The following is a 25775-nucleotide window of genomic DNA, read 5'->3' on the forward strand; positions in this document are numbered from 1 at the left end:
GACGCTTAAGGGATTCAGTAAAGGACGCCACGTTAATAGACATATATACGTACATACATACATAGCGCGACCACCCAAAGGGAGATTGCGCACGCCGTTAATTAAAGAACTACAATGCTCATCTGGAAAATGAATAAATATAAACTTCCAAACATCGTCCTACCATCACTGTTTGTAAACACCCACATTGCGATTATGTATAGGGATGATAACTATTATTCCGGCCGCCATGCTAAGCAGTCGTCATAGTCGCTGCCTTTAAGACCAACATGCTTGCGGCCGAGGATGGCAAATATCTGGTCCAGTGTGGTGTCACTGACGTAAAAAAAGTGAAACTTGTGCTTCCGCTTGAGGAATAGTAGGCGGTCGAACGTCTCGCACAGGCTGGCCAGTGGCTCAAAAATTCGAAATTCCAGCAGGCCCTCGTAGCATCGCACCAGCGTGCACGTCGGGAAGTGGTCCACCATGTCCAGTGCGATAAGACGCTGGTGCTGCAGGTCAGACTTGCGGTCAGGGAACGTGTACACGGTGATCGTGGTGCCGCGGCAGTACCTGTCACTGAGTTCCTTCACCGAGCCAATGCATTCGATGCGACCGGCCGCAATGATGGCGATACGGTCGCAGGCGCTCTCGTAGTGGTGAAGATGCTCGCACGCCAATACCACGGTGCTGAACTGCCGAAGGGATTCCAGCACCCGTCGTACCACCGAGTGCGTCTGCGTGTCCAAGTCCGGAAGGTCCAGGAGGTATAGCCTGGGGAAGGCCATCAGCGCCAGGGCCAGGGACAGCTGAATCCTGGCGCCCACGGCGTACGACCCGATGGCCGCATCCGGTTCGGCGAGGTCAACGATGCGCAGAAGAGACCTCGTGATCCGTGGCACGTCCTGGACTCCGCGAAGCACGGCAAGCAGGCAGATCATCTCTCGGCCCGTTAGCGCCTCCAGGAGACCCCCGGCAAACGGAACATAGCCGACGTTGCGTAGCCACTGTCGGTAGTGGAAGGTGAGGGACATGGGACCCATGTAGGCGTCCCCGGACGTCGGGAACAGCTCGCCGCCGAGAACGCCGAGCAGGGTGGACTTGCCGGTTCCCAGGACGCCAACGAAGCCGAGACACTCGCGGTTTGGCACTGAGAAGCTGATGTTGTCGATCGCGAGGCGGGGTCGAAAGAAGCCGTGCGTCTTGCTCAAACGTCTCACGAGCAGCCCGTGTTGTTCGAAGTCGCGCTTGTTGTAGATGTTCTCTACCTGCTGCCTGTCTTTCATGACGTCTTCGTCATCCGAAGAGTCCGGGAACGGTTTGCTTGGGGCGGTGGGTTCGCTGGTCCCAAAACGCGACCAGAGGCGCTGCAACAGCTCGGAATCGAGGAAGCTGACCAGGACAAAGCAGAATCCGCCCTCGAGCATCATGAAAACATTTCGTAAAAGCCCGTATTCAGGCCCACGCCGAAGGGCTGTAGCTGGTCGACGGAATCTGCAGGGATCAGTGTTAATAATTTATTCGCACCGCGAGGTTATAGAACAATCCGGCTCAGTGGGTAGGGTTGCGTTCAGCTGTACAGAATCTACAGGAAGCTACATTAGCCATATTGTGAGGACTTTTGACACCTGACTCTTCATCTCCAACTGAACAAATCAATTGACCTACAAGATCGGAATCAAATGATTTGACTGAACTGAGTACAGCTGAACTCGACTAACTGGTCTGAAACGAATAGGAAAGAACCGAATGCAAGAGGAACAGCAACATTGCGGCTATATAAATTATGGCAACCTGCCTCGTTGAACTCACGCCAATAAGTATAACTTAGGATGGTTATGGACCAAGCGCTGTTTCGGTATATTTGTTGGTGTTTGGCCACAAGCTCTGACACCAGGGAAAACGTAACATTACACAGCGTCCACGAATGACGCACGCCAGCAAAATACGCACGGGCGTTCTTGAGCGGCGGGCAGCATTCCTCCAGCCTCTGCGTGAAGCGCACGAAGTCTTCTCGGCAGTACTGCTTCAGCGAGAGGCCGTCTTCTGAGAATATGGTGTTCTCCTTCCTGAGCAGGATGAGCTTGGTCTGCAAAGCAATGAAAGGTGCCGCAGGAAAGAAGCAGAAGAGCACAATAAACTGGTTTCATAGAGAGGACACATGACGAGCATCGCTGACTAGCTACAACTATCTATCCGCACACATACATGAAAGAAAGTCACATGAAGACCTAATTAGCAGCTGTAGATGCCTTCACCGGAAGTGACGTCACCTCCGCACTGGTTACGTTACTTGTTTCTATTCAATGGGAATGCTCCCGTCTGGTGACGTCCCTTCATTATAGCCAATGGGAATTCACCGGCTTGGTGACGCCACTTCCTCGAGCTAAAGAGCCAATGGGAATGTTCCGGTCTGGTGTTGTAACTTCCCTCCAGCCAATCAGCGAATTTATCTTGAAACGGCATATCTTTCCGATAAGGCTTCTAATGCTATGGCTTTAATAACTCATTGCCTACAGAACGACGGTGGTATGAGAGCAGTCTGCAGGGCTGCTAAAGCGGCTATAGTCAATGCTGCATGATTCGAGCGGATCCAGCGCTTAGTTTTGTAAAGTCCAAGCGGAGGGAGAAAATAACTTTTATTATCCAAAAAGCAGTAAGGTTTATATATAACACTTACGGGCGAGCATCAGTCAGTGATTTCTTCAAAAAAAGCGCCTTACCCTCTATTCCTAACAGAAATCACATATGACAGAAGCCAACAGCCACAGAAACCAAGGGGCACAGGGGATTTTTTTAATTTATTTATTTAATTTGTGGTGTTGATAAATTTAGAATATTACTGAATATGTTATCGCTTAATGCTAATTGATTAGAAAAGCAGAAGAAAAAACAACCACATGCCGCCGGTGGGATCCGAACCCACGACCTCTTAATGCTAATTGATTAGAAAAGCAGAAGAAAAAACAACCACATGCAGCCGGTGGGATCCGAACCCACGATCTCCGAATTCTAATTGATTAGAAAAGCAGAAGAAAAAACAACCACATGCCGCCGGTGGGATCCGAACCCACGACCTCCGAATTCGGAGATCGTGGGTTCGGATCCCACCGGCGGCATGTGGTTGTTTTCGGAGGTCGTGGGTTCGGATCCCACCGGCGGCATGTGGTTGTTTTTTCTTCTGCTTTTCTAATCAATTAGCATTAAGCGATAACATATTCAGTAATATTCTAAATTTATCAACACCACAAATTAAATAAATAAATTAAAAAAAATCCCGTGTGCCCCTTGGTTTCTGTGGCTGTTGGCTTCTGTCATATTTATAACGAGCCCCTCATTCCTCTTCCCTTGTTTGCATAAATCACATATGTCGCTTAAAATTTTTCTTTCAGTTAATTAATAATAATTTCAAAGCTGACGCCTCTAATATCCTTGCTTATTCCTCGGGGTACCAAACTAGAAATCGCTATTAAATTCTCGAGTTAATTGTTTTAAATATTCTTCTTTTCCGGAATAACCTCACAGATGATGTTGTCAGGCAGAGATCATTGCATTTGTTTGAAGAGCACTTTAAATGATTGTTGTTGATGACCTTGCCGCGGTATTTTTTTGCTCATTTTCTATGTGCAATTCTGGTTTGTTCGTATGCGTCTGTATTTTTGTATCTTAACACATTTTTCCCACCTGCTATGTCTTATGTACAAGATCGCAGTATTAATAAATAAATAAATAAATAAATAAATAAATAAATAAATAAATAAATAAATAAATAAATAAATGGCATTCCCCCAACCCCTTGACAATATGCCGGGGAGGCAGGAGTCACCGCTTGTGATGCTGGCCAAAAAGACTACATGGAGAATGACATCAGACAAAGCGCTGTAATAGAGAAGTTGATAGTAGCTCGCTGTTTCTCGTCCTTATCCGTGACCGGTCTCATTGAGGTCACATAGAAAAAGTTTCTTCCGTTCTTCCTCTTCGCACGTGCAAACAACGCAAGAAAGAAAAGAGAAAAATACAAAAACAACCAAGTAATCAGTGAAATCTTGTTTGTTTTTCTTTTCTAACGACCGTATTGTTGCTACACTGGAGCACTTACATGCCCTTTTTGTTACTGATGGCCAAGGCTTCAAATATTGCTATGCATCAGTAGCTCTCCATACAAGTGATTCCTCAACAGATCGAGAACCACACCTCTTGCAGTCGATCACAAAGTTGTTAGACAGATAACAAATTTCGAAATATTCACATGTTTAGGTTAGCAGCTAAAAACTGACGCAATGACTCGTCTGGTCAACCTGAAGCTATCCAATTTGAAACCAATTAACTTATGAATGCTATTTCGTGCGCAAAACCAGACCGGCACCTCACTAAACTTGTAAAGCGCTCATTATACTGCAAGTAGTTAACTCGTTGGCATAGGACCATGGCAGGTTTCTGAATAAATATTCAATCGATTTTAAATCAGCACCAAGAAATTTGAATGAAAGAGAAAGTCAGATTCTTGGCCTCCAAGCAAAGATAGACGCACATCATCTCGACCACATGCGTGCGCCAAGGGAGTGACTATCTACAGGTCATTTGGGAACCAAGTTGCCCTGACCACATGTTCTTCAGGGCCCGTAGCCCTGTCCCCATGTCCGTCATGGATCACGCCTGCCCTGGCCACATGTGATTCAGGGACCACGCTGCCCTGTCCACGTGACCTTCAGAGCAAAAGTCTGCCCGTAAACATGCCCTTCGGGGCCAAAGCCTTTCCGGCATATATGACACCCCACAGCCAAAGCCAGCTCGTCCATATGTTTCTGAGGACCCAAGCCTACCTTGCCATGCAGTATCCTCTTCGGGCAGCAGATATACGTGGGTGGGTGAGGGAACAAACGCGGCTTGGGCCGCGTGAAGGAATGGGCTTGGGCAGGTCATGCAATGTAAATGCAAAGTAACCACTGGTCTTTAAGAGTAATGGAGTAGATTCCAAGAGATGGCAAGCGTATCATGGGGCTACAGAAAGTTAGGTGGGCGGATGAGATTCAGAAGTCTGCGGGAATAGAGTGGCCGCAGCTGGTAAAGGACAGGGTTAATTGGAGAGACATGGGAGAGGCCTTTGTCCTGCAATGGACGTAGTCAGGCTGATGATGATGATGACAGTCATGATACGCGCAATCGTTGTGATTATTGCCTCTCTGTGCCAGTTATAACACTTTTCGCCCGCGTTTTTCTTCGCTTAGATGCGCACTACTGATTTCGCCATGGATTGCGACGAACAAGAAGCAAAACGGCGAGAAATCCTCGCTCATTGCAGAACATGCACACTCACAATGCCTCTGGTGACGGGGTAGGTGGGCACCCAGCGAACAGGCAGCGTTATAGGGCCCCGAATCCCGGCCTGCGCGCTCGGCGAGAACAGGTACAGGTCCGTGGCAGTGGAAAACAGAGAACCCAGTACTCCTGGGCAATCGACGTGGTCATAGAAGTTTTCGACATTGCCTATAGGGAGAAAGCTGGCGCCACCGCCTATGCCAATTTCGTAAAGATGTGGAGGAAGAAAAAAAACCTCAAAAGGGCGCGTCTGGTATTACCTTGAAGCCTAGTCATAAAAAACTAAAAAAGGATAGACTCGGTCCACTACGTGATAGTGTGTAATGCGCTGAAGCGCGGACCAGCGCAGCAAAATGACTGCAGACTCTGTGCTTGGAAACAGGTAAAATGCTTGGAAACAGGTATTTGGTCTCCACCTCACGTTATAGAAAAATACCTTCTACTGTGCGCTCTTCGGCCAAAGCTGCCCTTTCGCCATTGAAAAATGTCATCATCACCACCTGATTTGTGCGACTGCGTACTCTTAAATTCAGTTCATTCTCATTTGAAAAGAATGACAGAATCGTGCCCAAAGTACGACAAAATGATTTTTGTTCTGTCATAGCGGGATATTTTGATATAGCATTATAGTATTTTCCTTTAGTACGTTTCTGTAGTTCTGTACAACGGAAAGCACCTTACTATAGAAAAAAAATGGCATCACTCCAAAAAAAGTTAATGGCCAAAAATACTACAAAAAATTGTTGCGACGACAAAGAATATTCTGTTCTTTTCGACTGGACTCGACCCTAATCCAAGAAACTTCAATGATTTCTATCCGATTGGACCGTTACATAACATGCCGTTAAACCAAATGGCCTGGACACTATTCTGGCATGCACAGTCTCACATAAACCACCGACTACAGTGTTGTCGTTATGAACTTTTGGAAAATGCGACGCTTTTTTGTGGACGTGGATGTCTCAGTGGCGTTTCTAGATGGTACCTGGACAAGAATAACTCACCTCCGACGAGGTACATGGTGGCTATCGTGTAGAAGGCGTTGGATGCGTTGTCGAACCAAAATGAGAACAAGTAGGCCAAACTGATGGCCACGAAAGTATACAACACGAAGACGACAAATATGGCATCTAAAACGAAGAAAGAGCGAAAACGAAGCTTGTAAAGGCTCTTCACGACAGTGCATAGAAGCTAATAAAAGTACAAGCAAAAAAAAATTGCCGGACGTTTAGTCATGTAGTAATGTGGAATACCACATAAGATTGGTTAGCGCGGAATGTTGGTGCCAGTACGGTCGTTTCTTAACTCCGGGTTGGGATCTCCTAGTACCTTTAGTGTTTATGCCGCTGCACTCGAGTTAGTGGAAAGGGTTAAAGTTAACTGAATGACATGTTTAGATTTGGAGTAATAGTGTACACTAATAGTCAAGATGTGTGATGCTAGATGCAGGACACGTGTACATCAACCGCAGCCATGCATGTTCGCGTATACATCCATATAAGGCGGGTGTCCTGCACTAGAAGCCCAGTGAGCGAAAAGGGCGTAAGAGAGAGAGAGCAGGAAGGAGAGGAGAAAGATGAGGAGGGCGCGGACGACGACGACGACAACGCGATTTCGCCTAACGTGCAAATAACAGCTCTCGCTGTGAAAACTAAGTTGCGGCTCACGGATGAAGATCCAGCTGAGGAAGGGGCGGAAGGAAGCTGTGGCAGCGGTGAAGGCGAACGCGTGCAGCACTCCGCGGCAGCCGTCGAAGAGGAGGTGGCCCAGCCAGAAGAGGGTGCCGCCGATGCCCGTCATGAGCTGCTGGTGCTTGGCACCCGACACGCGCTCGCCCAGCACCACGACCACAAAGTGGGCCGCGTGGTAGCACAGCGCGGTGGGCACGAACACTGCGCACAGCACGCGCACCAACACCACGTGCACCACGTAGCCGGCATTCTGGCTCCGAGGCCCGCCCAGCTCGAACTCGCGGAAGAAGCTCAGCAGTACGCCCGCGGTCTCCTCGGCCTGCGCCAAAGCACGCCACGGTCACCACACTCCCGTTGATCACGACCAAAAACATCTGCAGGGGCGTCTCTGTTACGCAGGTGTATGATGGGCTGAGACTTCACTGTTGTCGAAAAAGTGGAACGCGTCAGGAAGTACTTTGGTATGGGCTAATTGGTTCATAGCTAAGGTTGATCTCTATAGCGCCATCTTCAGAATCAACTTTAACGCATCAGAGACCGTACTCAGTAAGTACCTACACTTATCAAGTCCCATTAACCTTCTTCATTCCTGCCTTCAAAGCGTTCTTCAAATGCCCACCCAGAAAAGCAGGGCAAAAAATGCTGCACAATTTGGTGTGGTTAGGTAAAATGCGAATTAGGTTCGCCAGCTCTTCGGTTTTCACTTCGGGTTCCGTTAGAGCCTCGGTTTTCAAGGTCAAGGAGGCTTCAGACAAAGATCGGCGAAATCGGACTTACGCTCCGCCTTACCGGTATGACGCGATAGCGGTAATGAGATAATGCGCCTATAGACGGAATTGATCATTCTTTACATACATTCACAGATCCCAGGGAGTCCTCATACCACTCCCGGAGCAGTGGTGAAGCATTTACGGGATGTGCCACTGCCCTGCGATGGCAGATACTGCCACCGGTGGTGCTTGCAAGATACATATTGTTCTTGCAGAGCAACCTCTCGCGACCAATAACTTAACCGCCAGCTGCCACGGTGGGCAGTTTGCTCACAATCAGGTGGCCAGACGAAAGACAGTGGCCAGTGGAAAGACAGGGTGCGGTGCGGTTGCGTTGCGTTGTGTTGTGTTGTTGCGTGTTGTGTTGCGTTGCGTTGTGTTTTGTGTTGTGTTGTGTTGCGTTGCGTTGCGTTGCGTTTTGTTTTGTGTTGTGTGCTGTGATGTGTCCCTTTCTGTCCCCCGTCCTTTCTTGCTATTGCTCCCCTTTACACTACTACTCGCTATCCTCTCGCTTTCTCTTTCACCTTCGCCGGCTGCAGCTCGTGTGCTTAAGATGTTAAATAGCAACTGCAGCGGCCGGCAACATTCTTTTCTTCCTTGATTTTTTTTAATCAAACACTACCATCCCCCATCCCCACCGCCACAACGCCTATTACTTTTCTCAGAACGGCTGTTATATGGTGACATCGCCTTTTAGTGCACGTGCCATATAAGCGCAGTTTGTGCTTTTTGTGTTTCTTTGGTTTGGCTGCCTTGTTATTAGTGCATCAGCACCAAGACCGACAGTCGGGATGTTGATTGATTGTTACTACCACTATTATTACTAGACGAGCGTAAACTGCCGTCCAGGATTAACTCACCAATAATGTGTCGGATCATTTGTATCGCTTTGTGACACACTTAAATTTCCTTTTTTCATTTGGCTACTAAACAGTGCAAGTGGTTTGCGAGTAAATGTGTGGATGTGGAAATTATTGATACATTTCTTACGAAAGTTTGTTAGTGTATTCAGGGCGAGGCATATTTCCTGTTACCCGCTATTTGGTGTGCAAATCATGTGTGATGTATGATCTTTAACTTTCCCAAACTTTTTGACGATGTGCACACTGTCTACAGCAAATAACAATTGTATACTTCATTTATCACATAGTATGAAATCATGTTCCAGCTGGCTTAAGTTTAGCTAAACTCAGCTTTGGTGCAGAACAGGGCAATGCAGAGAAAAAGTTTATTTTCAAATCAAGAAAAACTCCAGAGAGACCAGCTGAAATGCTACATCTCAGAAATGAAAAAACAACAACGACAGCACTTGCACAATTCAAAATAAAGGCTGCATTGTTTAAAATTAATTCATCCACCCTAGCCAAAGCAGAAACCAAACGACTGAAGTGCGCTCAATACCTTTAAACCTTTATTTAAACCTTTAAATAATGGAGCGTATGAGCCGGAGTATTAATTATTTTTGCGGACTTATCGCTCTTATCAAGTGTCGTAATTTCCCTGCTTAATGCTATTTATACCTGTACTATCTGATAGTGTATTATATCAACAGGAAATATCGAAGTCGCGTATTATTGAGGTCACATGTAGTGACAGTTCATGTATTTTACATATAACGTATAATAGTGCGTGCGCATGCTTTTATCTCCGTTTTGTCCTTGCCAAGGCAAGGCTTACGGTATCCACAAATGAATAAATATCGTAAAAACTTCGCATAAGATAGGAAGGCTGCCTACATAACACGAGCGCTACACAACTAGGTAGTTCGTGTAATACGGCCCATTCTACTCAATCACTTTCGCATTCGTCTTTGACTGCGTTCGTGGCATCGTGCCTGAAAGGTGTCCGGGGCATTCGTGAACCGAATGGCGGCGGTCTTGTGTCCGGTCAGGTTGCGCAGGAGTGCCGTGTGCAGAAGGTTCAAGGCCAGCAACGCCGAGTGCGGGTTCTGTCCGTTGAACCAAAGTGTGATCCTGTATTGTCAGTGAACCATATATACTAAGCTCCAAGTATTTTGTACCCACAGTAAGGCTCACACTTAGAGGGAGAACAGGAACGTTATTTCAGCACTGAATAAAGCGAAGATTTCAGATCAGGTACAGGTCAGTAATATTTATTAAGGCGAAAACCTTTAATGCCTCATCGTTGTCGACAGAAGATTGTCAGCAGAAGGTTGTCAGCAAAGGTGTCACGCTTCTTCTAGTCAGACCACAAAACAAATATTTGTGCACGATGGGATTCGAACCACCATCCTTCCGCTTCGCAGCTGAGCGTGCTAATGGCTACGCTACTTCCTGCCAACGCATATGTAGTTCTCCTTGTTTGGGGCGCTGGAGAGTGTTGGAAGGAGGCACAACAACACGAAGGCCGTCTGTCCTCCCCCTGCCCGCACGTCTGCGAATCTGTCATCATTTTTTGTTCATACAGCAAGGGACTGGAATGACCTGCCAAACGCCATCGTGGATCTGACCAACTCATCATCATTCAAATCATCCATCGAAGAAATATTCTGCTGAGTATTCCACCTCCTCATGTAATACCCCTTCAATGGGGCCTTTGAGGTAGAAATAAATAAATAAACAAATAAATAAATAAATAAATAAATAAATCATACGGATGCCTCCCAAACGCCCTCCAGTGTCTCCAGCATTTAAGGGTCACAAACAATTCTGTACTTAACATCTTAACCACACATCAGTGACACAAGCAGCGACACCGCGCTAAAGGCTTTCGCCTCATCGCACTTTAGGTCATCAAAGTGCCCCCCTGAATTTTTTTTAATACATGTTCGCTCACAGAGTCGCATGAAGAGATCTTACAACAAATCAGTGTAAAAATGCAGAGATATTTCCTATAGTACAAATTAAGTGTTTCTTTTAAATGAGAACGGCACTGTATACGTCGGTGGCAGGCCAGCACGCGCTGCATGGTTAGCAGGTACAAGTTATACTAATTAAGACATCTATCACGCCATATATAAATGTTTTCTCTGTCCAGAAAGAACGTCTTACGTACACGGACGCCGATTCACTCGATACCGCGCCAATCTGGTAGCGCAAAACGTAGCTGTAGACGTCCCTGTCCGCCATGGAGAGCAGCTGGGGAGCAACATTAGTTAGGTCGATGGTCTCCAACCGCACGCCGTTCTCCTCTAGCACTGGACACATGCTCTGGGCCATGAATTGCTGCAGAGACGACGTAAGAGGAACATGTGGCTCTGTGCTTGTGACGACTTTTGCTTTGCGATACGAACCGCCTTGCCGAAGGTTGCACTGGAAATAACACTGTTCTTGTGCGCGCACCAGTTACTCGGTCACAACCTCCGATACACGACACTTCGATGTAGATTTCAACCATCGTTTTTCGCGAGCCAGCAGTAAGCTGCACCAACTCGCCCAGTTTCGGTTCTTCTCCAGCAGTAAGCATGCATGGCGCAGATTAAATAAGTGTCCATCAAAAAATCCCGGAGCCTATTTTCTGAAGGCAGACTTTACCTATGGCGTAACCACCCCATGAATCTGGTCCTTGGCACGCGTCATCAATAAACACCGTAAGCATGCACGACCAGCAGTGATGCCAATGTAAAAGCTTTTTTCTCTGCACTTCATTGAAAACAGGTGATGCTCTCATGAAAAGAAAGCAGTTCAATCCAATTTATAAGGCTGCTAGAATGCAGCCTTGGTTCCAGCCTTATTCAAATCTTGATTTCCTGTCTTGTTCCAGTCTAGTTTCTTTCGTGCAAGCGACTTAACTGCTAGGGAAGGTTAAGACTGCACTGAATTTCTATTGAGCCTGGAGATTAGAGTAAGTCTGGACTAAAGAGTTTTGTGCAAGCGGGCCCTGGATATGTCATGTACACTCGTATGGTTTATCGTGCTGGTCTATTTGTGTCCGGTTCTGTATAATGAGACAGGGTACAGGCCCATGTGGTTGGCTTGTGAATGCGTGAGAGAGAGCCCGCTTATGCAGTCCGCCGCGTTGTGCTCGTCGGTTTACTGCAAAGATGGAGTAAAATGCCGAGGTCTGAAATCTAGGTGCGGTGACAGCTCCTGAGAGTATACGGTAAAGGAGGGGCAGAGGGTGTGTAATGAATGTGCCGGAGGTAAGCGTGAGTCGGCTAGAAAACGTTGAGGACTAGTCCTCTCTTGGGCCCCAACGAAGACAGGTCCACCTGTCGGAACGTTGGCTGGCGGACTGAGGTGGTGGTGATCTCTTTTATTACTCCCAAAAACAGGGGACCAGTCCAAGGACCGGTTGGGCGGACTGAGGCTTCCCTCTTGCACATTGACCACTTCGTGCTATCAAGAGTTTCTGGATGATCATCTGCAACGCTCACCTGGAAGCGTCCGCCCTTGGCACCACAGAATCCGACGGCGCCGGCGACGATGTTGTGGACGCCGTAGGTGAGTGCCGCGTCATGCCTGGGGGTGCCGTACAACATGGATCTCTCGCAGTATCCGCCCAAGAGCAACAGGCCCGTGGGAAGCAGCCAACGGAGGGTGCGTTGAACAGACGCGCGCTTCCAGTGCAGGAACCTCTTGTGGAACAGACTCTGCAGCCTCGACCTGGTCGGGACTTCCACGAAGACTGTCCGGTGTCGCAGAGCTCGCAAGGCGTCCCTAATGTCGCCGCCGCCCAGTACTGCGTCCAAATGTTGCAGCCGCGCAATGTACGGGAGAAGGACGACGATGACGTCACGCCCAAGAGCGGATTCCCGCAACCTTATCATGCGCCCCGCTCGTGCTGGTCCCGGGAAGGGACTCTGAGGAAAGCTCCATCCAATTTTTGTTCCTATCAAGAATAGATTCTCTGGCTCCTGTGGCTACGCAAAGAATTGTTTACCAGCAAAATTCATTCATTCAGAACTGTATATAAAACAAAACCTTTCTTCTTATCCCGGCACTAGATTCGAACTTCCGATGTCAAGACCAAAAATGACTCTGTGGTCATCGTTTAGAAGTGAATGGTGATGTAATCCAGCTCCAAAGTCTGCTTTAACTCTTTCGTCTTTTCTACCTTATAAAACATCTGATTTAAATGGACGTAGTCTCCGTAAAAATGTCGTACTCTGCTGATACAGGCTAACCCTTATCCGTCCTCACAGTTCCTTCAGAGAAGCAGCTATGTTCTGAAAGCTTCATGCAGGTCTCTGAATTTCCAGGAGGGAAAAGGGGTGCCACCGTACGTGAAAACTTATTAAAGAGCGCTTAATTCATGACGGGAATGCTTGGGCGAGCAAAGTTTTACCATGGCTAGCCTAATTAATGTTTGGCCACACTTACGATGCCCTGCAATAACATATATGAACATCTTTGCAAACCATCGACAGTGCGTGGTTTTGCGTCGAACATTTTCTCTCACCTGGACGTGGCTTCTCAGGCTCTAACCGCGACTCCAGGCTGCTCATGTCAGACTTCAAGCGAGACACGGCCTCTTTTACCGTAAGAGCAGAGGAGCTGAGACGCTTGTTGGCGACGCGTTTGGAGCGCCCAAGTGAGTGTTGTTCGTGGATGCTGTGAAGGAGAGAATATGACGGCCATCACGCATCTTCATCATCCGCTTTTAAAATCGTCTATAGACTTTCTAATAGACTTCTTATAAACTATTGCCTTCCCGTAGATATTTCCTTTTGTATATTTGCAGTGTAAAGACCGTTTATAGAAAAAAGTATACTAAATGTGTATGGTCACATAAGTATAGGTTGTCAATAGACAGTCTGTAGACTTCATTGGCAAAAGTCTATGGGCACTCTATAAACTGAAGAAATTTCTGTAAGCGTTGTAATGTTAGGTTGCGTCGGCTTCAAGAGAATGGCCCCTCCCACCGGTGTCCAACAAGCGCTGTTCGATGCTGAGGCCAGGCTATTCCAGAAAACTTCCCAAAACCATCTCCCCACTAGATTATCTTCCACTCGCGCACCCCAACGGAATTCTTTCTGTTACCTAAACAGTCATTGTTTATCTGTTATCAAATTTGCATGTCCCGCATAGTCTGCCAAGGTCAAACCGAAACTCGGCATTAGGCATAGCATTTACAAGCTGTTTCAAGTATTTTACACTGAATACTATCAGACAGTGCTTTGAGTACCCAGCGCAGCAGTTACACAATTGGCACTGTCAGTAAGCACCCCTATCAGTGCAGCAATCAATGACACAACATGAAGACACATTCCGTAAGGAGATAATGTAGACTTTTTTTAGTATACTGTGTGAATAGACCGGACAGAGAAAGAATACACTATATTTTATTAGCTACGTCAATTTCCTACTAACGCTGTACCTTTCTGCGCTTAAACACCGTAAGGCTGCGCGCCTCCTGGAACAGCAGAGCCGAGACAGCGAGCAGTGGGCAGGGGCTTTCGAAGCCAATTGCAACAGCTGAATTCCGCCTCGCACAAGCTAGCACTCATAGCCTTTTTTCTGCAAATTTGCAACCCACAATTCAAACGTCGTTTCAGTCTTGCCGCCGCGGTGGCTCAGTGGTTATGGTGCTCGGCTGCTGACCCAAAAGACGAGGGTTCAATCCCGGCCGCGGCGGTTGAATTTCTTTGGAGGAGAAATTATAGAGGCCCGTGTACTGTGCGATGTCAGTGCACGTTAAAGAACCCCAGGTGGTCGAAATTTCCGGAGCCCTCCACTGCGTCGTCTCCATAGCCTTAGTCGCTTTGGGACGTTAAACCCCATAAACCAAACCAAACCAGTCTTCTGGCTCTAGGATTATTGGACGCACTCCTTTGAGGTCCGAGCTAGAAGAAGGTGGGAATGTAGTTACGGCTCTAACTGATACCACCTAGTAACCTAGGTGGCATTGCTCTAACGCACCCTTCCAGGATGTCCTCTAGTGTGGTGACTATGAAGCCCATCATGGCAACGCCCAGTCTAGCCTTGGAGTCTTCCAGGTCGGCGAAGAGGTCCCGCATCAGAGTGGACAGCGCGTCGGAGCTGCCGGTCAGCCGGTAGACGACGATGCCCGGCTTGTCTTCGACCTTTTCCGCCCCTGAGTGGTGCTTGCGGAGCACGGTCTCCACGCCTCTGGACTTGTACCCGGGACCCTTGTGGAGCAAGAGCTGCGCAATAGGGCAGTGTAAAGGCAAAGGTGAATTTGAACAGCCACAGAAAAAATAACAGTATTTCTTCCTATGTAGCTACGTGTCTCCTTCAGCGCTTTAACGCGATAGCTTCAAGGAGCTTGTGTCGCAGAAAATCCAGCGTCGCTGACAGTGAGCGAATCCATGAAAAAAAATTGCAGTTGTTTAGCTCTGGTTAAACTTGGATGTGTTGCGAAAGCAACTGCTGCCTGGCTACGCTCAGAATTCGCTTGTGGTTAGGCGTTTTGGTTAAGCTCTATTGTTTATACACGAAGAAGACACACTGAGGCAAACCGTATACATAGTTTTCACTGACGTCATAGTGGACGCCATCTCTGGGTCCCGAAAGCACAGCGAGAGCCTCGGCGATTTGTTAACCCGTCCATCGCAAACCGGTTCCTGCGTACACTGTGGAAGCTAGTCACAGTACCCAAAGATGGCGCCCGTGACGTGACGTGAAAACTATCTATATTTGCCTTCGAAGCGACACCCCCTCCCCCCCTCTACTACGCACAACTGGCGAAGCGAGAGCCGGCGGCGGCGGCGCCATCTGGCGAAGCGCGGCGGCGGCTGCTGCGGTTGCTAGGCGACGGCTCAAGGTGGCGAAACGGTGGGCGTAGAGGTACTTTCGCAACAAAATGCCTAGAAGCGACCTGGGAGGACGGTGGGCCATCTAGGTCTCGCGACCTTGCGGCGTCATCAAAACCTGCCTACCGGATTGTCAGCAAAGTGGACACCGTGGCAGGTGGCGGTTAAATTACTGATTGGTCGCTAGAGGTTCTCAGCAAGAGCAACCTCGGTCGCACAAGATCCATCGGTCGCAGCGCCTGCAATCGCAGGGCAGTGGCGCATCGCTTAACCGCTGCACCACTGCGCCAGGAGTGGTATGAAGACTCCCAGGGATCTATGAATGTTGAGTAGAGAATAATTCTGCACATATGGTCATTAGCTATATGCATATATGGTCATTAATAAGATTGATTATGAAACAACAGCGCGAAGCCGACGGGGACAACAGTGAAGACAAAACGAGCGCTGGTTTTGTCGTCTTCACTGTTGTCCCCGTCTACTTCGCGCTGTTGGTGCATAATGAACCGGTACCAACTCGCCCAACTCGCTATTCTTCTACTAGAATAAGAGGCAGGTATGCGCCTTTCCTTTTCTCAAAAGCAGCGGAGGGTTCAGACTCTCTTGGTTCTAAGGAAAGGAAAGATGCATAACTGGCCCACTGTGCCAGTTATGCGCCTTTCCTTTCCTCAGAACCAACGGAGGGTTCAGTAAGACAAGACTGGGTCTCGCCCCTGCCGCCGCGACAGGATTCCTTTATTTCCTTTCTTCAAGAACCATTAATAATGCGCGTTACGCCTAACTGCGACATCGACTCCGCCATTGTACCCACTGTGTATGGCTCTTAACTAAGCTATAACAGCTTTCGCTGTAAAATTTCCCGTTTTCTTCTTACTGAAAACACGCTGCAACGCCATTTCACGCGGAAATCAGTGCTCCCTGCGTCAAAACAGTGGTCAGCAGAGGCGCTCCATCAGAAGCTTACAGTGGAGGAAGGACCATGTCTGGCGTACCATGTATCCCATGCCGAGCTGGCTCATGATGTACTCGGGCGAGCCGACTAAGCTAAGTTCCCCGTGTTGGATCACAACGAGACGGTCGGCTAGGGCCTCGGCCTCCGAGAAGTCACTGGTGGTGAGGAAGACGCCCTTGTAACGGCGGATCTTGAAGAGGAGCTCCCACATCTCCCGCCGGCTGCGTGGGTCCATGTTTCGCGTCGGCTCGTCCAGGAGGATCATCTGCACCTGATGAGTAGGCGCGTGCCACAAAGTTTTCTAAAACCCATAAATTTTAAACAGCCATCAAGGATAATGCGATAAGCGATGCCTAAGCGCGTAGGCAAACTTCATAACTAAGTATATCACGCGTTCACTAAGGATTCTAACTTCGTTAGTGGAGCGACCATCGATGGCCAAGAAAGAGCGAGAGGTCATTGAGGAACCAGAGGTCATCAATGAAAAGATGCGTCAATAAATTGCCGCTAAAATGACTCGGTGGCGAAGCAAGATTTTGCTTGCCCTCTGGACCTGGCAGACACGGTCCACGGCTTCTCAAACACACACCACGAGGTCTTGTCGGTGTTTACGTTTGATCAGGGTTATGTCCTTTTAGGCCTTGTCGTCGTGGGTACCTTTGGTCTGCTTCACGGACACGAACTTTGGGATCTCGCCGTCGTTGTCGCTTATGCTCTCGGCAACATCTTCACATTTACTTTGCGCTACAACGTTGGTGCTGATCGCTCTTCTCTAGCAGGAGAATAAGCACCTTAGAGAAGCCCCGCTCAAGCCTTCAAGACGAAGCCGTTCTTCATTTCATCGGCTTCACGTAGCCAGTAAGGGAGAGCGCGTGCCACGGTGCAAACTACTGGCGGGCACTTCAGGCTTAACACGGGATTTGGACTACTTTCTCTATCATTTCCCGAGGATGTTTGGAGATGAGCTCAACCACATCAAAACTGAATGTATGTGCGCGTGATATGTGTCTAGCTCAAAGGCGAACGCAGCACCTCGAATCTGGCACCTGCTCTCAGAGTTTGTTCATCTTGCTACGCAGCTAATGGCTCGTGCGCTCAGAGATACGAATAACTTAATCCACACGAGTCCACCCATACGGCTAAAAAGTAAAGCTACGAATTTTGTTTTACAGAGTCAGTCCAAGAAAAATTTCTCCTGGCCCGGGCTTAGAACTCGGGACCACTGCCAGTCCGAAAGAGCTGCCTTGGGTACTTAGCAGGCGGTGGGGACCAGCGCAGTCATACGGCTGCTAAGGTGAAGTGTGGGTGTTAGTAAGTAAATTAACTTAAATATATTACAATTGAGAAAATTACCTTGAAGAAAACTGGAGGAAGTTCGCAACTCTATTGATCCAGCAAAACACCTCCAGTGGCTTTTTGTGCCGCGTAGGGACGGCTTTTTGAGCTATTTCTCGCTCCTGTGACGCCACAACTAGCATCGAGTCCCCATGACCGACAAGCAGGCAGAGATTTCCACTCACTGAAACATTGACGTCACGGGTACGCTCCCGAAGGGGGTCGTTGGTCGTGTTTACCTGCTCGAATCCCACTGCCGTGCGCGTATATAGTTTTCCCTTCCTGCAACTAAAGATCTGTAGTTCCGGTGCAACATGTCATCTATTTTCGGAAGTAAAAAACAAAAAAACATTGTCTAGTGTATGCGATGAGATGTGGTGGTGGTGGTGTGACACTTTTTTATTCGAACATCCTTTTTGTTAGGCGTTCAGTACATCCTGGGCCAAGGCGACGAGGGCACGTTGCAGTCTCAGATCCAGGTAGGCGAGCCAGATGGGCCACGGTGGGGGTGGGGGGAAAGGATAGGCGGGGGACTGGAAGGCTGCGTGGCACTGTGTAAGGCAGTGTTCTATGTCTGCATATGTGTGTGGACAGTTAGGGCACTGAGGTGTGGAAGTGTACCGGTATAGGTAAAGTTTGGCTGGTGTATGTAGGAGATTAAACTGTATTCGGCGAAGAATGCGAGCTTCACGGATCGATAAGGATGGGTGCGCTGGTGGTAAATCAGCTAAATCCAATTTTTGCTGCGCGTAGTATTCGTCGACAGTGCGTTTGTAAGCCCTGACCGCCTGCTCCGTCGGTGGGCTCGTCCATGGGATCCCCGGCGCCCGGTGTATAGTTTCGCAGGCAAGCTGGTGAGCCAGCTCATTGCCGGGGATGCCCATGTGACCAGGGATCCACCGAAGGGTCACCGGTCGTGGACTTAATGCTAAGAGGGCGGCATCTAAGGCCGATCGAGTAGGGAAAGGGAGGGCTCTTTCATGGAAGGCACGCAGAGCTGCCTGCGAGTCTGTATAGACAACGTATTGGGGGGCGGGGGGTAGGGTGGCAAAGTGTGTGATGGCATCGGCGATCCCGTGTATTTCTAGGGCGGGCGTGGAGGGTGGGGAGGTGTATGGACCGGTTGTGTGAGTGCTGATTGTAGAGAGGGAAGGGTGGAGGAAGAAGGCTGCTGTGGAGCCCGCTGTTTCCGTGAGACAGGCGTCTGTGTAGGCCACCGCCGCAGCGTCCAAAGGTGGCTTGTGGTTGTATGCGTATGCCTGGCGGCGGCCTGCGTGTGTGTGTGCGGACATGTTGCGTGGAATGGGTGCGAGGCGGAGGTTAGGGGGATAGATCGGAGACTGCGGTGGGTCTGGGAAAGAGATGGGTGTGTAGGGAGTCTGGGAAAGTATCCACCGGCCAGCTGGTGTACTGGACAGGCGGATGATTTGTCTCTCCCGGTGCAGGTTAAGGAGGGCTTGAAGAGGGTGGAAGAGGCCTGTTCTGTACAGGGTGTCTGTAGAAGCCTGAGGGGGGAGTCCTAGTGTTGCTTTATATAGTGTATTGAGGGCCCGGGTTAGTTTGTCTTGTTGTGTACTTGTAAGTGGGCAGTAAGGTATGTAGTACAGGAATTTGTTCAGAGCCAGCGCTTGAGCAAGGCTGCTGGCGTGTGTCTCGGAGAGGCCGGCATGTTTTAAATCTACGCGGCGCAGTAAGTGTGTTACTGAGTGGCATGTGCGTATGGACTGATTGATGGTAGAGGTGAAAGTGTTGGAGTTGAGTGGCATACCCAGGATGCGACAAGATTCGACGCGGGGGATGCGCTGTCCGGCAAGGGTGAGGGAGATGGAGGGGTTCATCATCCGTTGATATTTACTGCGTGTTATGAGTAAAAGTTCTGATTTCTCCGGAGCGGGTTGCAGGCCCGCTTGGGTGAGGTGTGAGGAAATGGTGTTAAGTGCATGTTGGAGTGTGGTTTGGACCTCTCCCGGTGAGCCAGCGGTGACCCACAAGGTGAGATCATCTGCATAGAAGACGAAATGAAGGTTGGGAATATCGGCTAAGGCCCGGGCGAGTGGGACCATGCCTAGGTTAAAGAGGATGGGAGAGAGGACGGCACCTTGTGGAGTGCCACGAGTGAGTGGGATTAGGTTAGACAGTTTGTCGAGGCAGCGAATACGGGCAGAGCGGTGGGAGAGGAAAGCTCTTATGTAATTGTGCATGCTGTGTCCGCACTGCGTATCAGCTAGTATGGTGAGGATGTGGTCGTGTGGTATGTAGTCGAAAGCCTTGCGTATGTCAACAGTTACTAAGGCTTTGACCTGCGCAGTGTCTGAGGCATTTGAGTTAAAGTGTGTTCAAGGAGAAGGAAAAGGTCTTGGGTGGATAGTGCTCGGCGAAATCCAATGAGGGTGTGGGGGAGATAGTCGGTGGCTTGAAGATGGGAAGTGAGGCGGGCAAGCACCATGTGCTCAATGAGCTTGCCCGCGCAGGAGGTAAGGGAAATAGGACGGAGGTTATTGATGCTGGAGGGTTTATTGGGTTTCGGTATGAATGAGACCAGGGACGATGTCCAGTCCACTGGCAGGGTGCCAGAGGTCCAGGCGTCGTTGATGACATTAAGAAGAAATTTGTTGGCTTCGGGGGGAAGGCTCTTGAGAGTTTTGTATGTGATTTTGTCTGCACCGGGGGCAGAGTGTGTGTTACAGCGTGCGAGTGCTGTGTCAAGTTCTGTGTGCGTGAAGGGGATGTCTAGTGCGAGAAGGGCTGGACCATGATATGGTGAGTTTAAAGAGGATTGTGTGGGTGGGAAATAAAGTTTTTGGAGGTCAGTGAAAACCTCTGTTGGAGTATGGGAGGCGAAGAGGCGTTCAAGAGTGGGTGTGGGATGAGGTTGAGGTCCGAGAAGGGAGCGGAGAAGGTACCAGGATGATTTTTGATGTAAAGTTGCGTCTAAGCGGTCGCATGTTCGTGTCCAGTGTTCGGTGTCGAGTGTCTTGCAGTGGGAGAAAATGTCGTTGCGGATTGATTGTATTCTGTCGCGGAGCTGTGTGTTGTGTGGTTGTGTAGCAAATGTGCGTTGGAGACGTTTTCTCCGCTTCCACAATCGTAGAAGGTGAGGATCAGGGTTGTCACGGGGAGTAGGATTAGAAATTTCACGTGTTGCCCGTGACTGGGTGTTTCTGAGATCATCGACCCATGAAGCGTAGTCGGAGGGGTTAGATGGGGGTGGGGGTAAGAACCGGCGAAAGTCTGACCACGAAGTGTGTCGCACCTTCGCTCTGCGTCGGGGGTGTTGTGTGGGTATGTTGATGACAAGGATGGAATGGTCGCTAAGTAGGTATGTGTCAGTATTGTGCCAAGTAACATGTGGTATGCATAGAGCGAAGGTCAGGTCGGGTGTGGTGTCTCTGTGATAGGAGGAACCCTGTCTAGTGGGGCGTAAAAAGTCATTCAGCAAAGAGTAGTGTCGAGAGTATATATGATCGTGGAGCAAACGCCCTGCTTTTTGTGTGGTTGTGTAGCCCCACTGTGTGTGTGGTGCGTTGAAGTCGCCTGCCACAAGGAGCGGGGAAGGGATGGTTTGGAGGAAGTCGAAAAGGTGGGGTAGAAGGGAATGCTGTTTGGGGGGGTTGTAGAAGTTAACGAGAATGGTGGGAGGGGATGTAGGTGCAAGGAAGAGCTCGACGGCAACTAGATGCTGTGCGAGTATATCAGGAATTTGGAGGACTGAGAATTTGAGGTCTCTTCGGATATATGTTGAGACCAGCGGTGTTCGATCCGTAGAACTCGCATGAATCGCTTTGTATCCCGGGAGGGTGCGTTCGCCTCTGGTTTCCTGGAGTAGGAGACCAGAGGGGGGGTGTGGAAGGGTGAGGAGATGCTGGGAAAAGGGGCGTACGTGCCGTGCGGATGCATCGGCAGTTCCACTGGAGAAAGCTATGGAATGGGGGGCGTGCCATAGTCTGATATGTCCTCTGGGTGGGGGCTTTGAGGACGGCCACAGGGCTTTTTCTTTTTAAGGAGTGGGGAGTCAGATGGAGAGGAGAGGGCTGTAAGTGTGTGCTGAATTTGTTCTACGAATTCCGCCTGCCTGGCGGCGGCGTTGGAGAGTGTAGTGACTAGAGCTGTGAGTTGAGTTATCTGCAGTGTCTGTGCCTGTATTTGTTGTTCCAGGGCCTCTTGGCGTTGTGATATGGTGTCAAAGAGGGAGGCGAGGTGGTTCATGCGTGTCTCAAGGGCCTGCATGTCAAGTTGAAGCTGGGCTAGGGTATCGGATTTCTCGGGTTGTTGTGGGGGGGGGGGGGTAACGGAGTGTGCTGGTGCGGGTTGGGGAGTTGAGGGAGTGGGAAGTGGCCCACCTGAATGCTGTCGCGAGGCTGGTGGTTCTTGGCTCAGGACACTGGCGGCATCCGTACTGGAGGATGGGCTCCGGGTGGAAGTAGGTTCTTGGAGTCGGCTTGGTGCGGCAGTGTTGGGCGTCAGGGAGCATTGTGCTGGTGGCCGTGGAGGTTCTTGCAGGATATCTGCATAGGTCTTGGTGGTGGCAGTGTGAATGGTGAAGGGAAGATGCCTGCCAGGGGAGTGGTTGCGGGGGTTTCAGGGCTGTTGCCCGACAGATGGCTTGGTGGTGGGTCACGGGGTTTCGCCTTTGTAGAGGGCTGTGCTCGGGCTTGATCCTGCTGCTTGCGGACCGGGCAGGTGTCGGCGAAGGTAACGTGGTCCTTTTGGCAATGCAAGCACCAGGGCGCACAGGGATGGGTAGCGTTCGGGTGGACAAGGGTGGTCGTACAGGTCGGACAGAGGGCTTGGGTGGAAGGGCATTGGAACTGTCTGTGCCCATACTGAAGGCAGCGAAGGCAGCACAATGCCCGGGGACGGTGTGGGTAGCAGCGGTACGCTATTTGTTCGAAGTAGATAGTTCGTGTGGGACGGTGCGGCCTTCAAACGTAACCAGGACAGTGTTTGTGGATCCCATCATTCGTACACCGATAATAGTGTCGGTCCAGGAAGAGATGCCAGCCAGGAGTTAGGAGTGGGTGAGCCCGCTGCGGTCGATCCGGAATATTCCGCGGGCTGAGTTTGCGGGGGTGAGTTCGTACGGGGTTAGATGGTGAGTAGTGGAACTAGGAAGCGATGAGACGCCGGTTTCCGATGAGACGCCGGGGCCCGATGAGCCGCCGAAGACCGCTGAGACGCTGGAGACTGATGAAACGCCGAGAAGGCGTTTCGCAGTGTCGTTGGAGTTAGTCCGAAGAATTATAAGCCTTTGGTCCAAACGGGTGTGGACAGTAATTTCGGCGCGTGCGTGGTCAGCGAGGTGTGCGGCAGTCGTGATAAGGTGGAAGATATGACTCACCGGTGCAGCTATGAGTGAGGCAGGGAGATGAAAGCCAATCGAGATGAGCGTGTGTCGATGGCGGGGTGGCTCGGGAAGCTTGCGGGTTCTACGGCCGTGCATAACCGTGGTGAATGGGGTAGGGTCATCAACGTCTTGAAGTGGAGTCATCTTGGGCAGCAATGCAGGAGTAGGCAAGGCTTGTGGTGAGGCTGGAAACGTGACCGGGCAACGCCGTCTTCGGCGAGTTCCATCACCTGCATAGGTTGTGGCGTGGCGGACGCGGCGTCGGTGGTAGGCTTACCGTGGCGTCTGCTGCTTCATACTTTCAAAAGAGCGCTCCGTGGTGAAAAAAGGTCTGATTCCGTAAGTATTAGTGTTGGGTGAAAGCTGCGAACTTGCCGGGAACGATGTTGAAGATATTTTGGGGCGATAGGCAAAAATTCCAGCCAGTTGGGGCAGATGAGAGGGAGCTCGATGTGAGGCGGTCTGCATCTGCTAGGCCATGAGATGTAGAGAGGAATGTAATTTTCAATCGAAGATATTTTTTGTGGTAATGAAGCTAGGGAAAAAAAAATCTAGTGGTGCGGTGACGAGTGAGAAATAGTTTTCACTGATCTTTTTTTCTTAACCTCAGTGAAAACAGTTTCGATTTTTTTAAATGCTATGCATGAGTCCTGCGTCTCTTAAAGGTGCAGACACTGGCGGTCTTCAGGGGGTCTACTAGGGCTAGTCGATGAGTATAAGGGGCCTACTTACGTTCGGATACGGCATGAAGGCGATGGCAGTGCTGAGGAGGCGCTGAATGCTGTGGGTGAGGTCATCGGCGCGGCGAGCCCGGTAGAAGGACAACCCGATGTCATCCATGAGTTCGTTGACGTCGAACCGGACTTTGCTTCTGGAAATCCCTTTTGCCTATCGGAGAGGCCATGGCCTAAGATGAAGCTTAACTGTGGGCGATATGCTTTTCAATGCAAAAAAACACTGATCCGAGTACAAACGAAAGGAAGCAGACGATCGCTTAAGCGGGAGGCATTAAAAGTGCACTAAAGAGTAATCTGAACTCGTCTTTTTACCGCGAGAACTCGATCTTCACGTTCCTAGCATTCTTATAAACTTCGAATTATTGTCCTGTGCGGCCGATTTTCCAAATTTAAATCGAAATTAAATGTCGTGTTTAAACAAATGGAGGAGTGATAGAGAAAAAAAATTAGCGCCGCGTACCATTCCCCTCAACACTGGCCAGCCCACCTTCCGACGGCGTGGATCGTCAGGCTCCTGCATCGACGTTGCGTTCGCGTCCAGCGGCATCGAGGCGACCTGGCGTCGTGCACCATCACTCTGGGGCTCGGATCACTTCTCCATCACCATAGAGCCCACTGCTAAAGAGGCGCGCCCCATGCGTACGTACGCAATCGTTAATTGGGGCCGCTTCCGCCAAGAGGTGGACGCCGCCGCTGCGTCCGGCGCCGATTACTTCACCGGTCTTGTCCGGAGCGCCCTCGCAGCCACGCGTCGCGCAGAGGTGCGGGCAGGTCAGCCAACACCCGACAATAAGCTGCTCGATCTGCGCGACAAAAGGGACAAGGCGGAGCGCAGGGCGCGACAGACGGACAAGCCAGAAGACTGGACAGTCTACAATCGGCTGGACGCAGCGGCAAGGCGTCACTCCAACAAGCTCTGTCGACGGCAGTGGGCTTCTCTCTGCAACACGATGGAGAAGGATCGCAGCTCGCGGCGGCTCTTCACCACCCTGCGGCGCATCACTACACCTCAGGCGAACCCTCAGCCCCTGGCCGCTCTCGCCATCTCGAGCGGCCAAACAAACCAACAGCTGGCTGAGCAGTTCGCTGACCGATTTGCGCCACAGCGTCCCGCGAGCAGTGCAGTGACGACATCGGGCCCCAGTTTTGACGCCAGGTACTCTTCCCCCACCCCGGATGACGGCCCGTGCAACGCGCTCTTCACAGCGGCGGAACTGAACGACGCGCTGCACCACTGCACCCGCCGCTCATCGCCCGGGCCAGACGGGGTTACGTACCAGATGCTGCGCAACCTGGACGCGGAACAACGTCAAGTCCTCCTGCGGCAGCTCAACCTGGTGTGGGAACGCGGGGTGATACCTGAGGAGTGGCGCACAGCGGTCGTCTGCCCGATACCGAAGCCAGGCCGCCCACCCAGGGAGCTCAGCGGATACCGGCCAGTGGCGCTAACGTCGGCGGCATGCAAGCTGATGGAGCATATGGCGCTCCAACGCCTGCATGCGCGGGCCGCGGAGGCGGACTTGTTCGACGAGCGTCAGACAGGGTTTCGCGGGATGCGCTGCGCGGCAGATTCAATCGCGGACGTTGTCTCCGCACTCGAGCACGCCGTGGCGGCGCGGCAGGTAGCACTGCTCTTGCTGCTCGACGTGTCGAGTGCGTTTGACAACGTCCACCGTGCGGTAATTCTCGCGAGGCTGGAAGAGGCGGGCGTGGCCGGTCGTCTGTTGCGTTATGTGCAGGGGTTCCTCAACGCGCGCACTATTCGCGTGCGCGTGGGAGCGGCTCTCTCTCAGCCCCGCCCGGTGGATCTAGGCGTGCCGCAGGGGTCGGTGTTGTCCCCGTTCCTGTTCAATGTGGCGATGTCGGCGGTGCCGGGCTGTCTGCCCACAGGCAACCGGCACCGCGTGTACATCTCCATATACGCGGACGACATCGCTCTGTGGTGCTTGGGACCTCCGGGCGAGGCTTCCCGC

General features: G+C 50.5%; 1 pseudogene across 1 annotated transcript; it reads right to left on the reverse strand.

Moving 5' to 3' along the window:
* Nucleotides 1-215: 215 nt before the first annotated feature.
* On the reverse strand, nucleotides 216-25775 carry LOC149329634 (phospholipid-transporting ATPase ABCA3-like; annotated as a pseudogene). Its single transcript, XR_016285430.1, has 13 exons — nucleotides 24263-25775; nucleotides 23798-23953; nucleotides 16427-16657; nucleotides 14581-14825; nucleotides 13109-13272; nucleotides 12096-12400; nucleotides 10775-10944; nucleotides 9594-9732; nucleotides 6966-7308; nucleotides 6303-6428; nucleotides 5297-5427; nucleotides 1933-2068; nucleotides 216-1473 (listed from the first exon to the last, which is right to left on the reverse strand). The product of XR_016285430.1 is annotated as a phospholipid-transporting ATPase ABCA3-like (transcript).

This window comes from Amblyomma mixtum, chromosome 9 (genome assembly GCF_055824585.1).
Source record: "Amblyomma mixtum isolate Tamu chromosome 9, ASM5582458v1, whole genome shotgun sequence".
In the NCBI taxonomy this organism is placed as follows: domain Eukaryota; kingdom Metazoa; phylum Arthropoda; class Arachnida; order Ixodida; family Ixodidae; genus Amblyomma; species Amblyomma mixtum.